This window comes from Hyperolius riggenbachi, chromosome 4 (genome assembly GCF_040937935.1).
Source record: "Hyperolius riggenbachi isolate aHypRig1 chromosome 4, aHypRig1.pri, whole genome shotgun sequence".
NCBI lineage: Eukaryota > Metazoa > Chordata > Amphibia > Anura > Hyperoliidae > Hyperolius > Hyperolius riggenbachi.
The window spans coordinates 134,755,030-134,777,603 of NC_090649.1; the positions used below are offsets into that span (position 1 = coordinate 134,755,030).

The 22,574-nt window shown below is 47.9% G+C and overlaps 6 non-coding genes and 1 pseudogene across 6 annotated transcripts; all 7 read right to left on the reverse strand.

Moving 5' to 3' along the window:
- Positions 1-7,193: 7,193 nt before the first annotated feature.
- LOC137505609 (U2 spliceosomal RNA) lies at positions 7,194-7,384 on the reverse strand. The gene has a single exon (XR_011020217.1). It is a non-coding gene; the product is annotated as a U2 spliceosomal RNA (small nuclear RNA).
- Positions 7,385-8,564: 1,180 nt separating this feature from the next.
- LOC137505695 (U2 spliceosomal RNA) lies at positions 8,565-8,755 on the reverse strand. Its single transcript, XR_011020300.1, has one exon. It is a non-coding gene; the product is annotated as a U2 spliceosomal RNA (small nuclear RNA).
- A 1,179-nt stretch (positions 8,756-9,934) lies between these two features.
- On the reverse strand, positions 9,935-10,125 carry LOC137505579 (U2 spliceosomal RNA). The gene has a single exon (XR_011020187.1). It is a non-coding gene; the product is annotated as a U2 spliceosomal RNA (small nuclear RNA).
- Positions 10,126-11,303: 1,178 nt separating this feature from the next.
- LOC137505684 (U2 spliceosomal RNA) lies at positions 11,304-11,494 on the reverse strand. Its single transcript, XR_011020290.1, has one exon. It is a non-coding gene; the product is annotated as a U2 spliceosomal RNA (small nuclear RNA).
- A 1,180-nt stretch (positions 11,495-12,674) lies between these two features.
- On the reverse strand, positions 12,675-12,865 carry LOC137505584 (U2 spliceosomal RNA). The gene has a single exon (XR_011020192.1). It is a non-coding gene; the product is annotated as a U2 spliceosomal RNA (small nuclear RNA).
- A 1,181-nt stretch (positions 12,866-14,046) lies between these two features.
- LOC137505788 (U2 spliceosomal RNA) lies at positions 14,047-14,258 on the reverse strand (annotated as a pseudogene).
- A 7,217-nt stretch (positions 14,259-21,475) lies between these two features.
- Positions 21,476-21,666, reverse strand: LOC137505080 (U2 spliceosomal RNA). The gene has a single exon (XR_011019702.1). It is a non-coding gene; the product is annotated as a U2 spliceosomal RNA (small nuclear RNA).
- Between the last annotated feature and the right edge of the window lie 908 nt (positions 21,667-22,574).

Sequence of the window (22,574 nt, forward strand, 5' to 3'; positions counted from 1 at the left end):
ATTTGGAGTATACCAATAAATGTCCCTTTTGTGAATACACAGTTGTTGTGTCTGCTTGTGGGAGGTGAGTCCACCACTGCCTCCTAAGCAATAATTTTAAAACTTTTAAATATTGTTTTTATCCTTTTGGCGCCTCTGTTCTCTACCATAATACTGATTGTATCCACCTTTGGTGGAGGGGGATACCCCTTCTTGTTTTTCAAGCCTACAGAGAGCGACTTCTTATTCCTGAGTGAGGACAGGCTAATCTCCTCACCTGCCTACACAGTGGTTGCCTGGAGGTAACCCTGGTTTGTGAGTATACAATTCATACTCTTTCCAATTATCCAATTACCTTGACATACTACACCATATCGGGCTCTCGGTTCTCTCTTCTTCATATTTGCACTAGCTCGTCTAGGCCTTTCGTATCGTCGAACCGGCAACACGAACTGATAGAAGCCCTACTCTGCTATGGATGCCCTCCTAGATCGGTCTTCACATAGAGACAGCCTGCTGGCCCAGTTCAAACTCAAATCCAACAACATTCAGGACCCAAACCCCATTCCTACAGAGGATACACTTCCTGCTGATAACACCGATCTCAAGCCCACCTTTCAAAAATTGGAAACGGCATTAAGAGATGAATTTTTTAACATAGCTGACATAGCCATGCAAGATACCTATATAGAGGAAAAAATCTCGCCGGATGGCATACGTATAAAAACTCTTACTGCCTTCCCCACGGACACTGTGTTTACAACTGAGTGGTATGCTTACCTCGAATTTTGTACACAGGGCATGATGGAGAGGCTCATAAATAAAAGAAAATCAATCATTCAGGCCTTGCAGCCAGTAATCACTGAATGCCGAAACTTCCTCGCCCTCCATTCCAAAAGCCCCCAATACGGTCCACTCCTATCAAACCTCACTTCACGACTCAGAAAATTTGAAATAGAAACCATTGATATCAAACTTAAAAAACTCAATAGGGACCGCCTGGCTTATGCAGAGCACAGGGAGAGGGAGCGAAAATTGCACCCCCCCAACTGCTCCTTTGCCAGGTAGACCACCTGCACATCCACAACCCCGCCCAGTACCACTTATGAGTCTCACCATACCGCCACCCCCCACCAGATATCCACCATACCCACCCCCGCCGTTTTTTCCACCACCACCGGTCCCACCACCAACCAACACACCTAATATCACCCCCACCCCAATTACCAATAATACAACAGCGATAATCACAACTAACAAATTCACGGCTTCCACTCCCCCTCCGAACAGTTTCAATTACAACACAGGACCAACAATAATAGCGAAACCACAACGCCAAAATAAAAAACTAACCATTGCCAACACACACCCCAAACAAAACAAGTCAGTTACCTCGACCCCCCGTACTGGAGGTGACAAACCAGCTACTCGAATACCTCTAATGAATCCAAACTTCAACTTCTCCGGTAAAGATGCCCCATTGTCTTTGTTACCTACAAATTCATCCAAAACAGTTGAACCCAGAATGAGTGACAATCCCTCCCCTACTATACTAGAATCAGAGCACAATTCACCAATCCGACCTTCACAGTTAAGTATATATGACTCCGAACCCACCACTCCCAACCCCTCCGCAAGCGACAGCCCCCGACCAATCCCAATGACCAATCAAGCTCCTACAACCCCTCACATTGAAAATGATAATAGTTCAGAACAGCCAACTACATTCATTCAAACTTCCATTGAAACTTTTTTCCAACCCAACATGAATGGCCCCACCACCCCACACACCACCAACACCAATGCTGATACTACTCTTACATCCTCTTTTTTAGACCTACCTACCACACTATCCCAGAACGTGTTAGCTACCCAACTACCCAGTCCGATAGCGTCTCGGACCATATTCAAACCAAAGAAAAAAAGACCCCTACCCGACTCCGAAAAAGGGGGAAACGCGGGAAAAGAAAAACGAGGAAAACACTAACCACAACCAATCCCACCCCCCCTTCAAAACAAACCAAATGTATATTTAACCTTTCCGATCACTCATTATCCCGCTGCGAAACCACACTGTTGGAAAAAGGATTATCTTTTTGTCCAACCAACCAGTCAAATATGTTTGAGATTTTTTCCGATCTAAATGCCTACATACGAAAACTAACACTCAAACGACATTTTGCTATAAAAAAACTAAATCCGCCCCCTCCCAATGACCCGACAGCCTTAATCATCACCAATGATGATACCATACCAATCTGCACACTATCCCCCTCCGATATTCAGACAGAACAATACATCACTACAAAACTTAAAGGAAGATCAAGATTTTACCCTGTAGCCTCAAAAGGCAACTATATTGACACGTTCTATTCACTAGTACTTAATGACCTACAGAACATACACACTGACAACCCCAACCCGGTATCCAACCTGACCCGCCAACAAAAGATCGCCATTAAGACATTACAGCATAATCATGACCTTACCATCAAACCAGCAGACAAAGGGGGAGGGATTGTCATTCTTAACACAAAGGATTATCTGGAAGAGGCAGAACGCCTTTTGGGTGACACCAAATATTATATTACCCTGGATGTTGATCCCACAATGGAGCTTAACAAAACACTGAAAACCTTCATCAATAATGCCCTATCCAACAACATTATTTCAAAAAATGAAAGAAACTACATCATCAACCCGCATCCCAAAACACCTTTTTTCTACTATCTCCCCAAGATACACAAATCCTTAACCAAACCACCAGGACGCCCCATCATATCCGGTATAAATTCAATGACTAGCAACCTCTCACGTTTTGTAGATCAACATCTACAATCTCATGTACGATCACTAGACTCCTACCTCAGAGACTCCGCACACCTGATAGAACTTCTTAAAGGCATCACCTGGCAAGATAGTTTTGTATGGCTCACCTGCGATGTAACTTCTTTGTACACCAACATTCCACACTCTTATGGTATTTCAGCTATCAAACATTTTCTGTCAACTAATCCCGCTATGCCCTATGATCAACAATCCTTCTTAGTGCAATGTACAGAATTTATCCTACAGAACAACATTTTTTCCTTTTCTGACAAAATCTACCATCAAACCAATGGAACAGCTATGGGTTCGTCGTTCGCCCCATCATATGCAAATTTATCCATGGGACTTCTGGAACTACAAAAATTACAAGCTAATAACCCCTTCACTGACAATATAGTTTTTTATAGACGGTACATAGACAACCTCATCCTGATATGGCAAGGCAACATTGACCGGATCCCCCTCTTTATCAATTATCTCAATTCAAATGCTGCTGGATTACAATTCACTTCACAACATGACCCCATGAATATTGAATACCTGGACCTAACACTGTTCATAGAATCTAACACTATAAAAACCAAAACACACTTCAAACCGGTAGATGCTAACAATTATATACATTTTGAAAGTTTTCACCATCGCCCCTGGACCATTAACACACCATATAGTCAATTTAGAAGGATATACAGAAATTGTACAGACATCTCAGACTACAACACACAATCAGGTTTACTCACTAACAAATTTCTGGCACGAAAATACCCCAAAAAGCTTATCAAGGATGCGAAATTTAAAGCCAAAACAACTCCATCGCACAACCCAACTCAGCTCCTCACTAAGCCACTTAGCGTGGACTGCCCCCGATTCATCACACGATATAATGCCCAACACCCACAGATCCGGTCAATTCTAACGAATAGGTGGGATATTCTACTACAAGACCCTTATCTGCGACAATCTATCCCACAAAAACCTCAAATCACCTTTAGAAGAGCCCCCAACTTGCGCAACTTACTAGCACCCAGCAAACTTCGTACACAAATATCCAACTCAATTCCAAACGTTGCACACTCCCCGGGCTGTTTTCCATGCAATAATACTAGATGCAAAGCTTGCCCATTTATCAACATCACCACCTCATTCTGCTCCAATGCCACCAAAACAAACTATCCAATTAAACACCCGATTACCTGTACTTCAAGATATATCATATATGTGATCTCCTGCCCGTGTCACCTCCAGTACGTGGGCCGTACCACACAACCGGCACGCAGCCGAATTGGACAACACAAAAGAAACATACTGAAAAACTTTCCCCTTCACAGCGTCTCGAGACACTTCGGCACTCACCATCACAATGACCCCACTTTATTCCGTATAACACTTATAGAATCCATTAACCCACAACAGCACAATGCTTTTGAAATACTGAAAGCGAGAGAAATGTTCTGGATACAAATACTGAGGACTCTCATTCCGGAGGGACTCAACGAACAACTAGAAAAAATTCACTGATCATAACATTCCAATATTATTTTAACTTAGTCGCCTCTTTTATCGGTCTGTGTTATAAGTTCGAGTTTTTATTATCTTTTTTTTTTTTTTTTTTTTTTTTTTTATTTATTTTATTTACTATTATATTCCTCTTGGGTTTTTAGCTCATTTTTATAATTGTTTTTGAGCGTATTTATGTTAAGAACGTTATGCTTAGTATTCCAACGTGATCATGTTTTTATCCATACTCTATGTCTTAGTTGGCTAGTCGGAACCTTTTATATTTTTTTATTTGTATTATCAATTTTACTCATTTTTACATGTATATGCGTTTACATTGATAGAGAGTACTGTTGCAATGCAGAGCAAATCGTATGACAATAATTGCATATAATTGTACAGCCACAATGGTATATACTGTCAGATCAAGTAACCTGAAATGTATTAATATTAAATAGTGGTTCTCTTATTTTGAGCAATGGTTCCGCATTCCAACACGTTCAAATATACGCCACATTCCCATTCCATGCCACCGTACGCATGGCATCATGCTAGTACGCATGCGCCCCTTTTTCATCGCGCATTGACAATATGCAATCCATATACGCCATTACGCGTCAAAATACGCATGTACGCATACGTAATCCTTGACCGCCATTAATAATAATCCATAATCCAAACATTTGCATAGCGCTTTTTTCCCGTCAGACTCAAAGCACTCAAGAGCTGCAGCCACAGGGACGCGCTCGAGAGGCCACCCTGCATTGTTGAGGAGTCTTGCCTTGAATTCCTTATTGGATGGGTACTTGACTTGGCCGGGATTTGAACCCTGGTCTCCCATGTCAAAGGCAGCACCCTTAGCCAGTACACTATCCAGCCACTGCCATTACGCATCAAAATACGCATGCACACATGCGTAATGACGTAACTAAGTGCCCGCCCCACATTCCAATTAGCTAAGGGGAGGAGTTCAACACTATATAAACAGCAGTTCAGTACTACTTGGCCACTGAGGCGCCAGGTGCTATCTGGACATACTGCTGGTAAGTGAATCTTGTTTGATGCTTGTTCATTATGTGTCTTCTATAAATTACTCTGCATGTCTTTCTTAAATACCCAATGTACTATTGCCAGCCCTGAACTCCTTTGCACTATTTCATATAGGCTAACCGCTCCCAATACACATATGTATGGGTAAAAAATATATATATATGAATTATGATACTGTTTACTGTATGTTATGAAAGTATCTCGCCACATGCTTGAGATTAACGTTTGATTATGTTTATGATTATGTTTATGAATATTAATGCTATGATGTAATACTTAAAATTACCACTATCTTTCTTCCCCCTAAAACAAACCCCCCCCACCCTTCTTCCCCTTCCCCCTTCCCCCCTCTTCCCCCCCCCTCCCATTTCCCATCTCCAATTCTTTCCCCATTTCCCCCCCCCCCGGCCCTCCGTCCTATTTCCCCCCCCTCTCCCCGCCCCCCCTCCACCCCCAAAATACAATAATTAGCCACCTCTTCCCGTTAATTTAAATCACACCAGTGAATTCCATCATACAAATATTTATGTTTATTGATATGCAGTCTGTTCAGGATTTGTACAAATGTGTTGCCTCTTACCCCCAGTTGTGTGCTCCTTCCAGTAATTGCCTGATGAAGCGGGTTTGACCTGCGAAACGCGTTGCAACCTTATTTGGAGTATACCAATAAATGTCCCTTTTGTGAATACACAGTTGTTGTGTCTGCTTGTGGGAGGTGAGTCCACCACTGCCTCCTAAGCAATAATTTTAAAACTTTTAAATATTGTTTTTATCCTTTTGGCGCCTCTGTTCTCTACCATAATACTGATTGTATCCACCTTTGGTGGAGGGGGATACCCCTTCTTGTTTTTCAAGCCTACAGAGAGCGACTTCTTATTCCTGAGTGAGGACAGGCTAATCTCCTCACCTGCCTACACAGTGGTTGCCTGGACGTAACCCTGGTTTGTGAGTATACAATTCATACTCTTTCCAATTATCCAATTACCTTGACATACTACACCATATCGGGCTCTCGGTTCTCTCTTCTTCATGTTTGAGAACACAGTGCATCTTTCTTTCGTTCATCCTCCTTCCTCTTCATATCTCTCTGTCTGTGTGGACGTGCGCGGTGTGCCACAAGAGGGAGACACAGGCCGGGGAGTGGAGAGCCTAAACAGGAGTTGCCTTCCTAGCCTGCTGCACACTCTCACAGCCTGGCACTGAAGCAGGCACCTGAGCAGGTGGTGCTGAGTCATGCAGGAAGCCAACCGATGATGTCACAATGCTCTGAGCCCAGGCAGCTGCTAAGTAAAGGGGCTGCAGCCAGGGCTCTGCCTGCCAGTCCGCTGGAAGCTCTCTGGGGGAAGGATGCAGCTGCTTTTCTTGCAGAGGACAACGTGCAAACGTGAAGGAAAGTGATCCGTTCATGGTTTTTTTGACCTGCAGCAACTGCGCCGCGCAAGTACAATACAGACTAATCAAAATTAAAAATGTTTTTTTTTTCTTTGGTTGTGGGTTTTTTGTGTGTGTTTTTCTGACTTCTTTTCCTGTCTGTTCTCAGGTTCTGATAACCAATGCGAAATACAGAGTCCATGAATAAATGACACAGATGCACAAAAATAGGCACACACAGATTTGAAACAATGTTTTTATTGTGGATTTCACAATGTATCCTGCACCCAACAGTAGCAGCACAGACATAGACCGCACAGCAGGGTGGACAATACACAACACTTGCTACTGGCAAATTCACTTTGCAGAGGGACACTTAATTTCTCCACTACAATTCCCTACACTTAGTTAGTTAGTCAGCTGGGTATTTGAGTAGTTTTGATCTGTTTTTTGACACTAGTTAGAGAGAGTAGTGCACCGGTCCTAGAGGTACTGCAATACCAGGTCGATGCGCGGAGTGGACAGAGCAAGCTCTTCTTCCATCTCCCTGTTCCAAAAATCCATTTAATATATGGTCCCCAGATAGGGGACGTATCAGATATTAAACTGATAAGAACAGATACTACACTTGATCTTAGCCAAAAGGCCGAGAAGCGATAACCCTAATTACCTTCTAAATGCAGCAGCGGCGAACAGCGCACAACCCAGCACTGCCCCACACAGCCGGCTAACCCCGGCCAGCTACCAGCTGCCAGGGGGGGGGCCCCCTTCCCACTGCCTGTGCAGGCCTGCCGGGCCCCCGGGATGGGCGCACCTGTGCTAAACGCAGACGCACGGGCCAGGCTCAGCTGCCGCCTGATTACATTAGCATGGCCCCGCCCGGCGCCGGAACAGCCATCACCCCTCCGCTGCCGTGCAACCACTTCGAAGAGAAAAGTAAAGTAGGCTTCCGGCTCCCTGCATTCTGGCAACACGCTAGGAGAGAGTGTGGAGGGCAGAGGAAGAAGTCAAGTCTCTAGCCTGGCTGGCTGTTTGAGAACACAGTGCGTCTTTCTTTCGTTCATCCTCCTTCCTCTTCATATCTCTCTGTCTGTGTGGACGTGCGCGGTGTGCCACAAGAGGGAGACACAGGCCGGGGAGTGGAGAGCCTAAACAGGAGTTGCCTTCCTAGCCTGCTGCACACTCTCACAGCCTGGCACTGAAGCAGGCACCTGAGCAGGTGGTGCTGAGTCATGCAGGAAGCCAACCGATGATGTCACAATGCTCTGAGCCCAGGCAGCTGCTAAGTAAAGGGGCTGCAGCCAGGGCTCTGCCTGCCAGTCCGCTGGAAGCTCTCTGGGGGAAGGATGCAGCTGCTTTTCTTGCAGAGGACAACGTGCAAACGTGAAGGAAAGTGATCCGTTCATGGTCTTTATGACCTGCAGCAACTGCGCCGCGCAAGTACAATACAGACTAATCAAAATTAAAAATGATTTTTTTTTCTTTGGTTGTGGGTTTTTTTTTGTGTGTTTTTCTGACTTCTTTTCCTGTCTGTTCTCAGGTTCTGATAACCAATGCGAAATACAGAGTCCATGAATAAATGACACAGATGCACAAAAATAGGCACACACAGATTTGAAACAATGTTTTTATTGTGGATTTCACAATGTATCCTGCACCCAACAGTAGCAGCACAGACATAGACCGCACAGCAGGGTGGACAATACACAACACTTGCTACTGGCAAATTCACTTTGCAGAGGGACACTTAATTTCTCCACTACACTTCCCTACACTTAGTTAGTTAGTCAGCTGGGTATTTGAGTAGTTTTGATCTGTTTTTTGACACTAGTTAGAGAGAGTAGTGCACCGGTCTTGGAGGTACTGCAATACCAGGTCGATGCGCGGAGTGGACAGAGCAAGCTCTTCTTCCATCTCCCTGTTCCAAAAATCCATTTAATATATGGTCCCCAGATAGGGGACGTATCAGATATTAAACTGATAAGAACAGATACTAAGCTTGATCTTAGCCAAAAGGGCGAGAAGCGATAACCCTAATCACCTTCTAAATGCAGCAGCGGCGAACAGCGCACAACCCAGCACTGCCCCGCACAGCCGGCTAACCCCAGCCGACTACCAGCTGCCAGGGGGGGGCCCCCTTCCCACTGCCTGTGCAGGCCTGCTGGGCCCCCGGGATGGGCGCACCTGTGCTAAACGCAGACGCACGGGCCAGGCTCAGCTGCCGCCTGATTACATTAGCATGGCCCCGCCCAGCGCCGGAACAGCCATCACCCCTCCGCTGCCGTGCCTCCACTTCGAAGAGAAAAGTAAAGTAGGCTTCCGGCTCCCTGCATTCTGGCAACACGCTAGGAGAGAGTGTGGAGGGCAGAGGAAGAAGTCAAGTCTCTAGCCTGGCTGGCTGTTTGAGAACACAGTGCGTCTTTCTTTCGTTCATCCTCCTTCCTCTTCATATCTCTCTGTCTGTGTGGACGTGCGCGGTGTGCCACAAGAGGGAGACACAGGCCGGGGAGTGGAGAGCCTAAACAGGAGTTGCCTTCCTAGCCTGCTGCACACTCTCACAGCCTGGCACTGAAGCAGGCACCTGAGCAGGTGGTGCTGAGTCATGCAGGAAGCCAACCGATGATGTCACAATGCTCTGAGCCCAGGCAGCTGCTAAGTAAAGGGGCTGCAGCCAGGGCTCTGCCTGCCAGTCCGCTGGAAGCTCTCTGGGGGAAGGATGCAGCTGCTTTTCTTGCAGAGGACAACGTGCAAACGTGAAGGAAAGTGATCCGTTCATGGTTTTTATGACCTGCAGCAACTGCGCCGCGCAAGTACAATACAGACTAATCAAAATTAAAAATGATTTTTTTTTCTTTGGTTGTAGGTTTTTTTTTGTGTGTTTTTCTGACTTCTTTTCCTGTCTGTTCTCAGGTTCTGATAACCAATGCGAAATACAGAGTCCATGAATAAATGACACAGATGCACAAAAATAGGCACACACAGATTTGAAACAATGTTTTTATTGTGGATTTCACAATGTATCCTGCACCCAACAGTAGCAGCACAGACATAGACCGCACAGCAGGGTGGACAATACACAACACTTGCTACTGGCAAATTCACTTTGCAGAGGGACACTTAATTTCTCCACTACACTTCCCTACACTTAGTTAGTTAGTCAGCTGGGTATTTGAGTAGTTTTGATCTGTTTTTTGACACTAGTTAGAGAGAGTAGTGCACCGGTCCTGGAGGTACTGCAATACCAGGTCGATGCGCGGAGTGGACAGAGCAAGCTCTTCTTCCATCTCCCTGTTCCAAAAATCCATTTAATATATGGTCCCCAGATAGGGAACGTATCAGATATTAAACTGATAAGAACAGATACTACACTTGATCTTAGCCAAAAGGCCGAGAAGCGATAACCCTAATTACCTTCTAAATGCAGCAGCGGCGAACAGCGCACAACCCAGCACTGCCCCGCACAGCCGGCTAACCCCGGCCAGCTACCAGCTGCCAGGGGGGGGGGCCCTTCCCACTGCCTGTGCAGGCCTGCCGGGCCCCCGGGATGGGCGCACCTGTGCTAAACGCAGACGCACGGGCCAGGCTCAGCTGCCGCCTGATTACATTAGCATGGCCCCGCCCAGCGCCGGAACAGCCATCACCCCTCCGCTGCCGTGCCTCCACTTCGAAGAGAAAAGTAAAGTAGGCTTCCGGCTCCCTGCATTCTGGCAACACGCTAGGAGAGAGTGTGGAGGGCAGAGGAAGAAGTCAAGTCTCTAGCCTGGCTGGCTGTTTGAGAACACAGTGCGTCTTTCTTTCGTTCATCCTCCTTCCTCTTCATATCTCTCTGTCTGTGTGGACGTGCGCGGTGTGCCACAAGAGGGAGACACAGGCCGGGGAGGGGAGAGCCTAAACAGGAGTTGCCTTCCTAGCCTGCTGCACACTCTCACAGCCTGGCACTGAAGCAGGCACCTGAGCAGGTGGTGCTGAGTCATGCAGGAAGCCAACCGATGATGTCACAATGCTCTGAGCCCAGGCAGCTGCTAAGTAAAGGGGCTGCAGCCAGGGCTCTGCCTGCCAGTCCGCTGGAAGCTCTCTGGGGGAAGGATGCAGCTGCTTTTCTTGCAGAGGACAACGTGCAAACGTGAAGGAAAGTGATCCGTTCATGGTTTTTATGACCTGCAGCAACTGCGCCGCACAAGTACAATACAGACTAATCAAAATTAAAAATGTTTTTTTTTTCTTTGGTTGTGGGTTTTTTTTGTGTGTTTTTCTGACTTCTTTTCCTGTCTGTTCTCAGGTTCTGATAACCAATGCGAAATACAGAGTCCATGAATAAATGACACAGATGCACAAAAATAGGCACACACAGATTTGAAACAATGTTTTTATTGTGGATTTCACAATGTATCCTGCACCCAACAGTAGCAGCACAGACATAGACCGCACAGCAGGGTGGACAATACACAACACTTGCTACTGGCAAATTCACTTTGCAGAGGGACACTTAATTTCTCCACTACACTTCCCTACACTTAGTTAGTTAGTCAGCTGGGTATTTGAGTAGTTTTGATCTGTTTTTTGACACTAGTTAGAAAGAGTAGTGCACCGGTCCTGGAGGTACTGCAATACCAGGTCGATGCGCGGAGTGGACAGAGCAAGCTCTTCTGCCATCTCCCTGTTCCAAAAATCCATTTAATATATGGTCCCCAGATAGGGGACGTATCAGATTTTAAACTGATAAGAACAGATACTACACTTGATCTTAGCCAAAAGGGCGAGAAGCGATAACCCTAATTACCTTCTAAATGCAGCAGCGGCGAACAGCGCACAACCCAGCACTGCCCCGCACAGCCGGCTAACCCCGGCCAGCTACCAGCTGCCAGGGGGGGGCCCCCTTCCCACTGCCTGTGCAGGCCTGCCGGGCCCCCGGGATGGGCGCACCTGTGCTAAACGCAGACGCACGGGCCAGGCTCAGCTGCCGCCTGATTACATTAGCATGGCCCCGCCCAGCGCCGGAACAGCCATCACCCCTCCGCTGCCGTGCCTCCACTTCGAAGAGAAAAGTAAAGTAGGCTTCCGGCTCCCTGCATTCTGGCAACACGCTAGGAGAGAGTGTGGAGGGCAGAGGAAGAATTCAAGTCTCTAGCCTGGCTGGCTGTTTGAGAACACAGTGCGTCTTTCTTTCGTTCATCCTCCTTCCTCTTCATATCTCTCTGTCTGTGTGGACGTGCGCGGTGTGCCACAAGAGGGAGACACAGGCCGGGGAGTGGAGAGCCTAAACAGGAGTTGCCTTCCTAGCCTGCTGCACACTCTCACAGCCTGGCACTGAAGCAGGCACCTGAGCAGGTGGTGCTGAGTCATGCAGGAAGCCAACCGATGATGTCACAATGCTCTGAGCCCAGGCAGCTGCTAAGTAAAGGGGCTGCAGCCAGGGCTCTGCCTGCCAGTCCGCTGGAAGCTCTCTGGGGGAAGGATGCAGCTGCTTTTCTTGCAGAGGACAACGTGCAAACGTGAAGGAAAGTGATCCGTTCATGGTTTTTATGAACTGCAGCAACTGCGCCGCGCAAGTACAATACAGACTAATCAAAATTAAAAATGATTTTTTTTTTCTTTGGTTGTGGGGTTTTTTTTGTGTGTTTTTCTGACTTCTTTTCCTGTCTGTTCTCAGGTTCTGATAACCAATGCGAAATACAGAGTCCATGAATAAATGACACAGATGCACAAAAATAGGCACACACAGATTTGAAACAATGTTTTTATTGTGGATTTCACAATGTATCCTGCACCCAACAGTAGCAGCACAGACATAGACCGCACAGCAGGGTGGACAATACACAACACTTGCTACTGGCAAATTCACTTTGCAGAGGGACACTTAATTTCTCCACTACACTTCCCTACACTTAGTTAGTTAGTCAGCTGGGTATTTGAGTAGTTTTGATCTGTTTTTTGACACTAGTTAGAAAGAGTAGTGCACCGGTCCTGGAGGTACTGCAATACCAGGTCGATGCGCGGAGTGGACAAAGCAAGCTCTTCTTCCATCTCCCTGTTCCAAAAATCCATTTAATATATGGTCCCCAGATAGGGGACGTATCAGATATTAAACTGATAAGAACAGATACTACACTTGATCTTAGCCAAAAGGCCGAGAAGCGATAACCCTAATTACCTTCTAAATGCAGCAGCGGCGAACAGCGCACAACCCAGCACTGCCCCGCACAGCCGGCTAACCCCGGCCAGCTACCAACTGCCAGGGGGGGGCCCCCTTCCCACTGCCTGTGCAGGCCTGCCGGGCCCCCGGGATGGGCGCACCTGTGCTAAACGCAGACGCACGGGCCAGGCTCAGCTGCCGCCTGATTACATTAGCATGGCCCCGCCCAGCGCCGGAACAGCCATCACCCCTCCGCTGCCGTGCCTCCACGTCGAAGAGAAAAGTAAAGTAGGCTTCCGGCTCCCTGCATTCTGGCAACACGCTAGGAGAGAGTGTGGAGGGCAGAGGAAGAAGTCAAGTCTCTAGCCTGGCTGGCTGTTTGAGAACACAGTGCGTCTTTCTTTCGTTCATCCTCTTTCCTCTTCATATCTCTCTGTCTGTGTGGACGTGCGCGGTGTGCCACAAGAGGGAGACACAGGCCGGGGAGTGGAGAGCCTAAACAGGAGTTGCCTTCCTAGCCTGCTGCACACTCTCACAGCCTGGCACTGAAGCAGGCACCTGAGCAGGTGGTGCTGAGTCATGCAGGAAGCCAACCGATGATGTCACAATGCTCTGAGCCCAGGCAGCTGCTAAGTAAAGGGGCTGCAGCCAGGGCTCTGCCTGCCAGTCCGCTGGAAGCTCTCTGGGGGAAGGATGCAGCTGCTTTTCTTGCAGAGGACAACGTGCAAACGTGAAGGAAAGTGATCCGTTCATGGTTTTTTTGACCTGCAGCAACTGCGCCGCGCAAGTACAATACAGACTAATCAAAATTAAAAATGATTTTTTTTTTCTTTGGTTGTGGGGTTTTTTTTGGTGTGTTTTTCTGACTTCTTTTCCTGTCTGTTCTCAGGTTCTGATAACCAATGCGAAATACAGAGTCCATGAATAAATGACACAGATGCACAAAAATAGGCACACACAGATTTGAAACAATGTTTTTATTGTGGATTTCACAATGTATCCTGCACCCAACAGTAGCAGCACAGACATAGACCGCACAGCAGGGTGGACAATACACAACACTTGCTACTGGCAAATTCACTTTGCAGAGGGACACTTAATTTCTCCACTACACTTCCCTACACTTAGTTAGTTAGTCAGCTGGGTATTTGAGTAGTTTTGATCTGTTTTTTGACACTAGTTAGAGAGAGTAGTGCACCGGTCCTGGAGGTACTGCAATACCAGGTCGATGCGCGGAGTGGACAGAGCAAGCTCTTCTTCCATCTCCCTGTTCCAAAAATCCATTTAATATATGGTCCCCAGATAGGGGACGTATCAGATTTTTTTTTTTTTGTCAATCAGTCCGGTCTTAAACTCGTCTGAAACACATAGTGCTTCCACATTCGAGATCTCAACCAATCATCACATTGACTTTAATTCTTTATAATCTTTTAAATCTTTTGAATCGATAAAATTTAAAATAAAGACAAACAAATAAAAACTCTGATTCCACAATACCATTCCAACAAAGCAAACTACCTTTCCGGCAAATAAACTCTAAGTTTCCGATTCTTCCTCAGACGTCCCTTCTACCAAGTCATCTTCTTCAGACGACTCAGATGACACATCCTCATCTTCTTCTCTACTTTCAATACTCCAAATTTCCTCAAAAAAGGGGTCATACTTAAACTCCACACTTTCCACAAAAGATTCTTCTTCCTTTTTCTTCACTGTATCAGCAACCAGCACACCAACACATCTTTTTAACTCTTCTTCCTTGTTGTTCACCAACTCACTATCACAACTTTTTGTTTCCGTTTCAGGTCTCGACACATTGTCCATCTTAACTTCCGTTATATCTGCCATTTGTTCTTCCTTCATACTCACATCCTCCTTTCTATACTTTTTGTACCACCAATATCCACTTTTCTGATCCACCTCAAAAGATCTCGGCAATTCAATTCTTCCTTCTTCTCTCAACCACACATGATAAGATCTTCTACCGTCCCATACTCCACAAGAATTCAAAAAGTCCTTCACAAACACCATTTCTTTCACAAAAGGTTCAAAAATCCCTCTAATTTCCTCTACTGGAACAAAAGGGTCATCCATGGAGACGACAATCTCCACCGGTTTACTCACATCCGAGCACAACATCACCGGGTCACTATTAGTCGCCATTCTTCTCCAACGAAAATACACTTCCGCACTCACCACATTTTTCCTTAAGGTAATATCCACGAACTTATATTTCCAATTTGCTTGCATGCAAAAAATATCCTCCTTAAGTAGTCCCAACCGATCCACAATGATCCCAAAACCAACGGAAATATCCAATTCCTCTCCATTCTTGGGCAAAATCCGCAAACAGTTCTGCTTCCTCTTCAAATCCATCCTCTGCTCCTACAGCTATGTGCCGGAGCTTGGGACCACACACTCACCAGGTCCTGTCCAACCGCCCTCCACACGAGGTAGAGACGGAAAGGGAAGCCCCAACTCTCGCCCCAGGTCAGCGTGAGCCGACCCGTTAATGGCTACCCGTCTGAGGGGCTTGCCAATAGTACCTACCACTGGTAAACCAGCAGCAGGCTGAGAGAAGGGAGGGGATGATCGCTTCCCGTTGCCAGGGGACTAAGCCTAGGACCAACTGCAGCAAGTGAGGTGCCCTCCGAAGAGGATCGATCCCCACAAGTAGTGTTGGGCGAACAGTGTTCGCCACTGTTCGGGTTCTGCAGAACATCACCCTGTTCAGGTGATGTTCGAGTTCGGCCGAACACCTGACGGTGCTCGGCCAAACCGTTCGGCCGCATGGCCGAACTAAGAGCGCATGGCCGAACGTTCCCCGAACGTTCGGCTAGCGCTGTGATTGGCCGAACGGGTCACGTGGTTCGGACCCGAACGCGCTCTGATTGGCCGAACGGTCACGTGGTTCGGGTAAATAAATACCCGAACCACATCATATCTCCGCCATTTGTCTGTGGGTTTAGCTTTGGGTAGGCAGGCAGGGTAGTTCGCGCTCCAGCCACGCTAGCCAGGGTCCCCCCCAGTCATTGTGTGTCGCTGCTGGGAACAGTAGTACACCGCTCGCTCAGCCAGACTATATATAGCATTGTTTACTGCCACTGTACCTCGCTCAGCCACGCTATATATAGCATTGTTTTTTCTGACACTCTGTGTACACGGCTTAGCCTGACTATATAGCATTGTATGTACTGCCACTGCACTGTGCACCTCGCTCAGCCACGCTATATATAGCATTTTGTTTTCTGACACTCTGTGTACACGGCTTAGCCTGACTATATAGCATTGTGTGTACTGCCACTGTGTGCACCTGGCTCAGCAGCCACGCTATATATAGCCTTGTGTTTTCTGACACTCTGTGTACACGGCTTAGCCTGACTATATAGCATTGTGTGTACTGCCACTGTACCTCGCTCAGCCACGCTATATATAGCATTGTGTTTTCTGACACTCTGTGTACATGGCTTAGCCTGACTATATAGCATTGTGTGTACTGCCACTGCACTGTGCACCTCGCTCAGCCACGCTATATATAGCATTGTGTTTTCTGACACTCTGTGTACACGGCTTAGCCTGACTATATAGCATTGTGTGTACTGCCACTGTGCACCTCGCTCAGCCACGCTATATATAGCCTTGTGTTTTCTGACACTCTGTGTACACGGCTTAGCCTGACTATATAGCATTGTGTGTACTGCCACTCTGTGTACACCGCTCAGCCAGACTATATAGCATTGTGTGTACTGCCACTCTGTGTCTGCTGGGAACAGTAGTACACCGCTCGCTCAGCCACACTATATAGCATTGTGTTTACTGCCACTCTGTGTACACCGCTCACCCAGCACACTATATAGCATTGTGTTTACTGCCACTCTGTGTCTGCTGGGAACAGTACACAACCACTATATGAGCTCACCATGAGTTCCTCAGAGACCTCCGCTGTGAGCAGCACTCCTAACAACAGCAACAGCCAACGCCCCACGCAAGCTATAACATCCACCCCAGCAGCCAGTGGTCAGCAGCAGCCCTCCCCGGAGGAGAACGTTGTGTCCATCGGTCCGGCGCCAGAGCGATTATTGAGGGCTGCCATTGAGGAGATGATGGGGCCTGATGTGGAGGAGGAGGTCGGGCTCAGGCCAGCATCCCAAGTTAATGTTGAGGACGATGAGGGGTCTGTGTCTGGGGATGTTGGGGTGGCAGAGGTGGTGGGTGGTTCAGACTCAGGAGAAGAGTTGAATGATGAGGATGATGATCGGGACCATCTGTATGTGCCTCAGAGTCCGACCCCGGAAAATATGTTGTATCGTGTGTTTAGGTACTAAAATCTGCGTTCCCACTTCCCAGTACTGCCCGGGTCCACGGATCCATATAATTTTTTGGGCAGCACTATCAAACTGTGGTACTATGAGTGAGTTGCCATGGTCCTTCTGTGCTGCCTGTCACACTCACCGTCTGTCTGCAGATGGATTGTTCAACACAGCTACGCCATCTGACATGTAGTCCTGGACCTTGTAGTCCTGGACCACGTCCTCCAACACCAATCGCCTGGAGAAGATTCCAGGCGATTGGTGTTGGAGGACGTGGAACTGCCCGATTGCTGTTCTGTGGGCTGCTGCATGGGTGTCAGAAAATGTTCCCACTCCAAGGACACTGCCAATACCATTCCCTTTTGGGCACTAGGCAGCAGCAGCTTGTGTTCTTTGCTGCCCTCCTGGTCCTCCTGGGTTTGCTGAAGTCAGTCTGTCGGCGTACAACTGGCTAGAGAAGGAGGAGGATGTCAATCTCCTCTCTAAAGTCTCCATCCTCAAGGGCCTGCTGGAATTGTTGCATTTTTGACCTGTCTGACACTTTCTTCAATCAGTTTTTTAACATTGTGTTTGTATAAACTGGGTATAAACCCAGTAATTGGTGTTGTCCAGATTCCAGAATAATGAATAGTAATGAATAGTGAATAATGCGCGGGCCGCGCTCAATGCAGTCTAGAATGAATTGAGCCATGTGTGCCAGAGAGTCCTGCCAGACTCCTCTGTCTTCTTGTTCTTGTGAGCGTTGTGATTGTTGTGATGCACCATATTCGTCACCAGCATCACTTTCTTCCTCTTCTGCTGTCCATTCCCGCTAAATTGTGGAAGTCCAACGTGCACCGCTCTGTCCCTCGGCAGTGGGGGCATCCAGTTCCTGCTCCAACTCCAGCTGTTCCTCGTCCTGTTCTTTGTTATAGCTGGGACCAGCGTTTCCTGAGGCAGGTTGCCTGATGTTGGTATCATCACGCTGATCATTTTCATCTTCAGAATCCCCCACTTGCATCATGCCAGCGGTTTCCATCTTCAACATTGATTTCTTCAGTAAACACAGCAGTGGTATTGTAATGCTGACTGTAGAGTTGTCACTGCAGTGCTCAGTCACAAGCAACGTGGATTGCTCAAAATTTTGGAGGACTTGGCAGAGATCCAACATGGTGGCCCAATCAGATCCACAGAAGCTTTGTAGCTACTAGCTAGCTGCTGGAATGCGCCTCGGCACTGCGCAAAAGCGTGCTAGCATGTGCAGCGTAGAATTCCAGCGCATAGGGAGGGACATCACCCAGTGAGTGATGGTGCGCTACATTGAAGCGCTCCTGCATCTCTTGGTGAGTCCTTCAGAACCGGTACTGGACTTTAAACAATGTTTTTTTTTTTTCCTTCAACAGAAGATCTGCCACGTTGGAGAACTTGGAGTGAGGAGGACGCCGCCGACCCCGACACCAAGCTGAACCCCGGCGAACTCCAAGCAGAGGATCTTCAGGAACCCTCAAGGCTTTGAGCAAGCTGAGGAGGATCAGCAGTCCCGACGAGACCTCTCCTCATATGTGACTGAGTGCAGTGGAGTAGAGCTCCCCAGAACAACCTCTCACTTGTCACTTTGTCACTGGTCACTTGTCACTTTGTCATTTTGTCACTTTGTCACTTGTCACTTGTCACTTTGTCATTTTGTCACTTTGTCATTTTGTCACTTTGTCACTTTGTCACTTGTCACTTGTCACTTTGTCATTTTGTCACTTTGTCATTTTGTCACTTTGTCACTGGTCACTGTCACTTGTCACTTGGTCACTTGTCACTTGGTCACTTGTCCAGATGATCTCGGTACACCTCCTGCGATTCAAATTCCTGCACACATTGCTCTGGGATTTGGGTGTGATGAATGATGCATCTAACTGGCCACCGGAGGCAATTAAGGCCTTCAAAACATTGAAAGCAGCTTTCTGTTCCGCCCCCATTTTGCGTCATGTTGAGTTGTTGACGTCATGTTCATCCTCGGCCTCGCCTTGCATTTCAGTGCGAGGTGCATTTTCCACAGAAAAAGGTTGTGAATCCGGGCACAACATTTGTGGCTGTTCCATTGACCTTTCACAGGTAGAAGATTGTGGGGGTGGAAATAGCTCCTCCGAATAGCCCATTGTGTCCTGAAAACTACTCATTGCATTGCTTTGCGCACGCATTTTTTTGTCCTCATGCAAGGCCTGAGTTGCACCTGAAAGCGTGGCCTTCTCCTCCTGCGCCTCCTCCTGTTCCATCACGTCTGCTGCTGCTGGGTTAGCGTTGACGCCCGGTCCCTGTTTATTGAACCTCTTATCTTTATTACATTTATGACTGCATGGCGGTAAAAAGCATGCCATCCGCACGCTTCTTGTCCTCATGCAAGGCCTGGGTTGTTGTGCCTCAAAAAGCATGGCCTTCTCCTCCTGCGCCTGCTCCTGTTCCATCACGTGTGCTGCTGCTGCTGGGTTAGCATTGCCGGTCCCTGTTTATGGAACCTCTTATCTTTATTACATTTATGACTGCATGGAGGTAAAAAGCATGCTATCCGCACGCTTCTTGTCCTCATGCAAGGCCTGGGTTGTTGTGTCTCAAAAAGCATGGCCTTCTCCTCCTGCGCCTGCTCCTGTTCCATCACGTCTGCTGCTGCTGGTGCTGGGTTAGCGTTACCGGTCCCTTTTCCTGGAACCTCTTCTCTGTATTACATTTATGACTGCATGGCGACAAAAAGCATGTTACCTGTGCAAAGAAACATGACATTTTCCACATTTAAAAGACAGTTTTTCCTTTGAAACTTTACAATCAATTTTCTCAAAAACTATAAGCTCTTTTTCAAATATTTTTTTTCCTCTTGTACCCACTCCCAAGGTGCACATACCCTGCAAATTTGGGGTATGTAGCATGTAAGGAAGCTTTACAAAGCACGAAAGTTCGGGTCCCCATTGACTTCCATTATGTTCGGAGTTCGGCGCGAACACCCGAACATCGCGGCGATGTTCGGCGAACGTTCGCGAACCCGAACATCTAGGTGTTCGCCCAACACTACCCACAAGGCGGATCTTCGGGTACCCCTGGCACCTTCTGGCTTCGAATCAAGGCTGCAACTGCACTTGATCTTAGCCAAAAGGCCGAGAAGCGATAACCCTAATTACCTTCTAAATGCAGCAGCGGCGAACAGCGCACAACCCAGCACTGCCCCGCACAGCCGGCTAACCCCGGCCAGCTACCAGCTGCCAGGGGGGGGGCCCCCTTCCCACTGCCTGTGCAGGCCTGCCGGGCCCCCGGGATGGGCGCACCTGTGCTAAACGCAGACGCACGGGCCAGGCTCAGCTGCCGCCTGATTACATTAGCATGGCCCCGCCCAGCGCCGGAACAGCCATCACCCCTCCGCTGCCATGCCTCCACGTCGAAGAGAAAAGTAAAGTAGGCTTCCGGCTCCCTGCATTCTGGCAACACGCTAGGAGAGAGTGTGGAGGGCAGAGGAAGAAGTCAAGTCTCTAGCCTGGCTGGCTGTTTGAGAACACAGTGCGTCTTTCTTTCGTTCATCCTCCTTCCTCTTCATATCTCTCTGTCTGTGTGGACGTGCGCGGTGTGCCACAAGAGGGAGACACAGGCCGGGGAGTGGAGAGCCTAAACAGGAGTTGCCTTCCTAGCCTGCTGCACACTCTCACAGCCTGGCACTGAAGCAGGCACCTGAGCAGGTGGTGCTGAGTCATGCAGGAAGCCAACCGATGATGTCACAATGCTCTGAGCCCAGGCAGCTGCTAAGTAAAGGGGCTGCAGCCAGGGCTCTGCCTGCCAGTCCGCTGGAAGCTCTCTGGGGGAAGGATGCAGCTGCTTTTCTTGCAGAGGACAACGTGCAAACGTGAAGGAAAGTGATCCGTTCATGGTTTTTATGACCTGCAGCAACTGCGCCGCGCAAGTACAATACAGACTAATCAAAATTAAAAATGATTTTTTTTTCTTTGGTTGTGGGTTTTTTTTTTGTGTGTTTTTCTGACTTCTTTTCCTGTCTGTTCTCAGGTTCTGATAACCAATGCGAAATACAGAGTCCATGAATAAATGACACAGATGCACAAAAATAGGCACACACAGATTTGAAACAATGTTTTTATTGTGGATTTCACAATGTATCCTGCACCCAACAGTAGCAGCACAGACATAGACCGCACAGCAGGGTGGACAATACACAACACTTGCTACTGGCAAATTTACTTTGCAGAGGGACACTTAATTTCTCCACTACACTTTCCTACACTTAGTTAGTTAGTCAGCTGGGTATTTGAGTAGTTTTGATCTGTTTTTTGACACTAGTTAGAGAGAGTAGTGCACCGGTCCTGGAGGTACTGCAATACCAGGTCGATGCGCGGAGTGGACAGAGCAAGCTCTTCTTCCATCTCCCTGTTCCAAAAATCCATTTAATATATGGTCCCCAGATAGGGGACGTATCAGATATTAAACTGATAAGAACAGATACTACACTTGATCTTAGCCAAAAGGCCGAGAAGCGATAACCCTAATTACCTTCTAAATGCAGCAGCGGCGAACAGCGCACAACCCAGCACTGCCCCGCACAGCCGGCTAACCCCGGCCAGCTACCAGCTGCCAGGGGGGGGGCCCCCCTTCCCACTGCCTGTGCAGGCCTGCCGGGCCCCCGGGATGGGCGCACCTGTGCTAAACGCAGACGCACGGGCCAGGCTCAGCTGCCACCTGATTACATTAGCATGGCCCCGCCCAGCGCCGGAACAGCCATCACCCCTCCGCTGCCGTGCCTCCTCGTCGAAGAGAAAAGTAAAGTAGGCTTCCGGCTCCCTGCATTCTGGCAACACGCTAGGAGAGAGTGTGGAGGGCAGAGGAAGAAGTCAAGTCTCTAGCCTGGCTGGCTGTTTGAGAACACAGTGCGTCTTTCTTTCGTTCATCCTCCTTCCTCTTCATATCTCTCTGTCTGTGTGGACGTGCACGGTGTGCCACAAGAGGGAGACACAGGCCGGGGAGTGGAGAGCCTAAACAGGAGTTGCCTTCCTAGCCTGCTGCACACTCTCACAGCCTGGCACTGAAGCAGGCACCTGAGCAGGTGGTGCTGAGTCATGCAGGAAGCCAACCGATGATGTCACAATGCTCTGAGCCCAGGCAGCTGCTAAGTAAAGGGGCTGCAGCCAGGGCTCTGCCTGCCAGTCCGCTGGAAGCTCTCTGGGGGAAGGATGCAGCTGCTTTTCTTGCAGAGGACAACGTGCAAACGTGAAGGAAAGTGATCCGTTCATGGTTTTTTTGACCTGCAGCAACTGCGCCGCGCAAGTACAATACAGACGAATCAAAATTAAAAATGATTTTTTTTTCTTTGGTTGTGGGTTTTTTTGTGTGTGTTTTTCTGACTTCTTTTCCTGTCTGTTCTCAGGTTCTGATAACCAATGCGAAATACA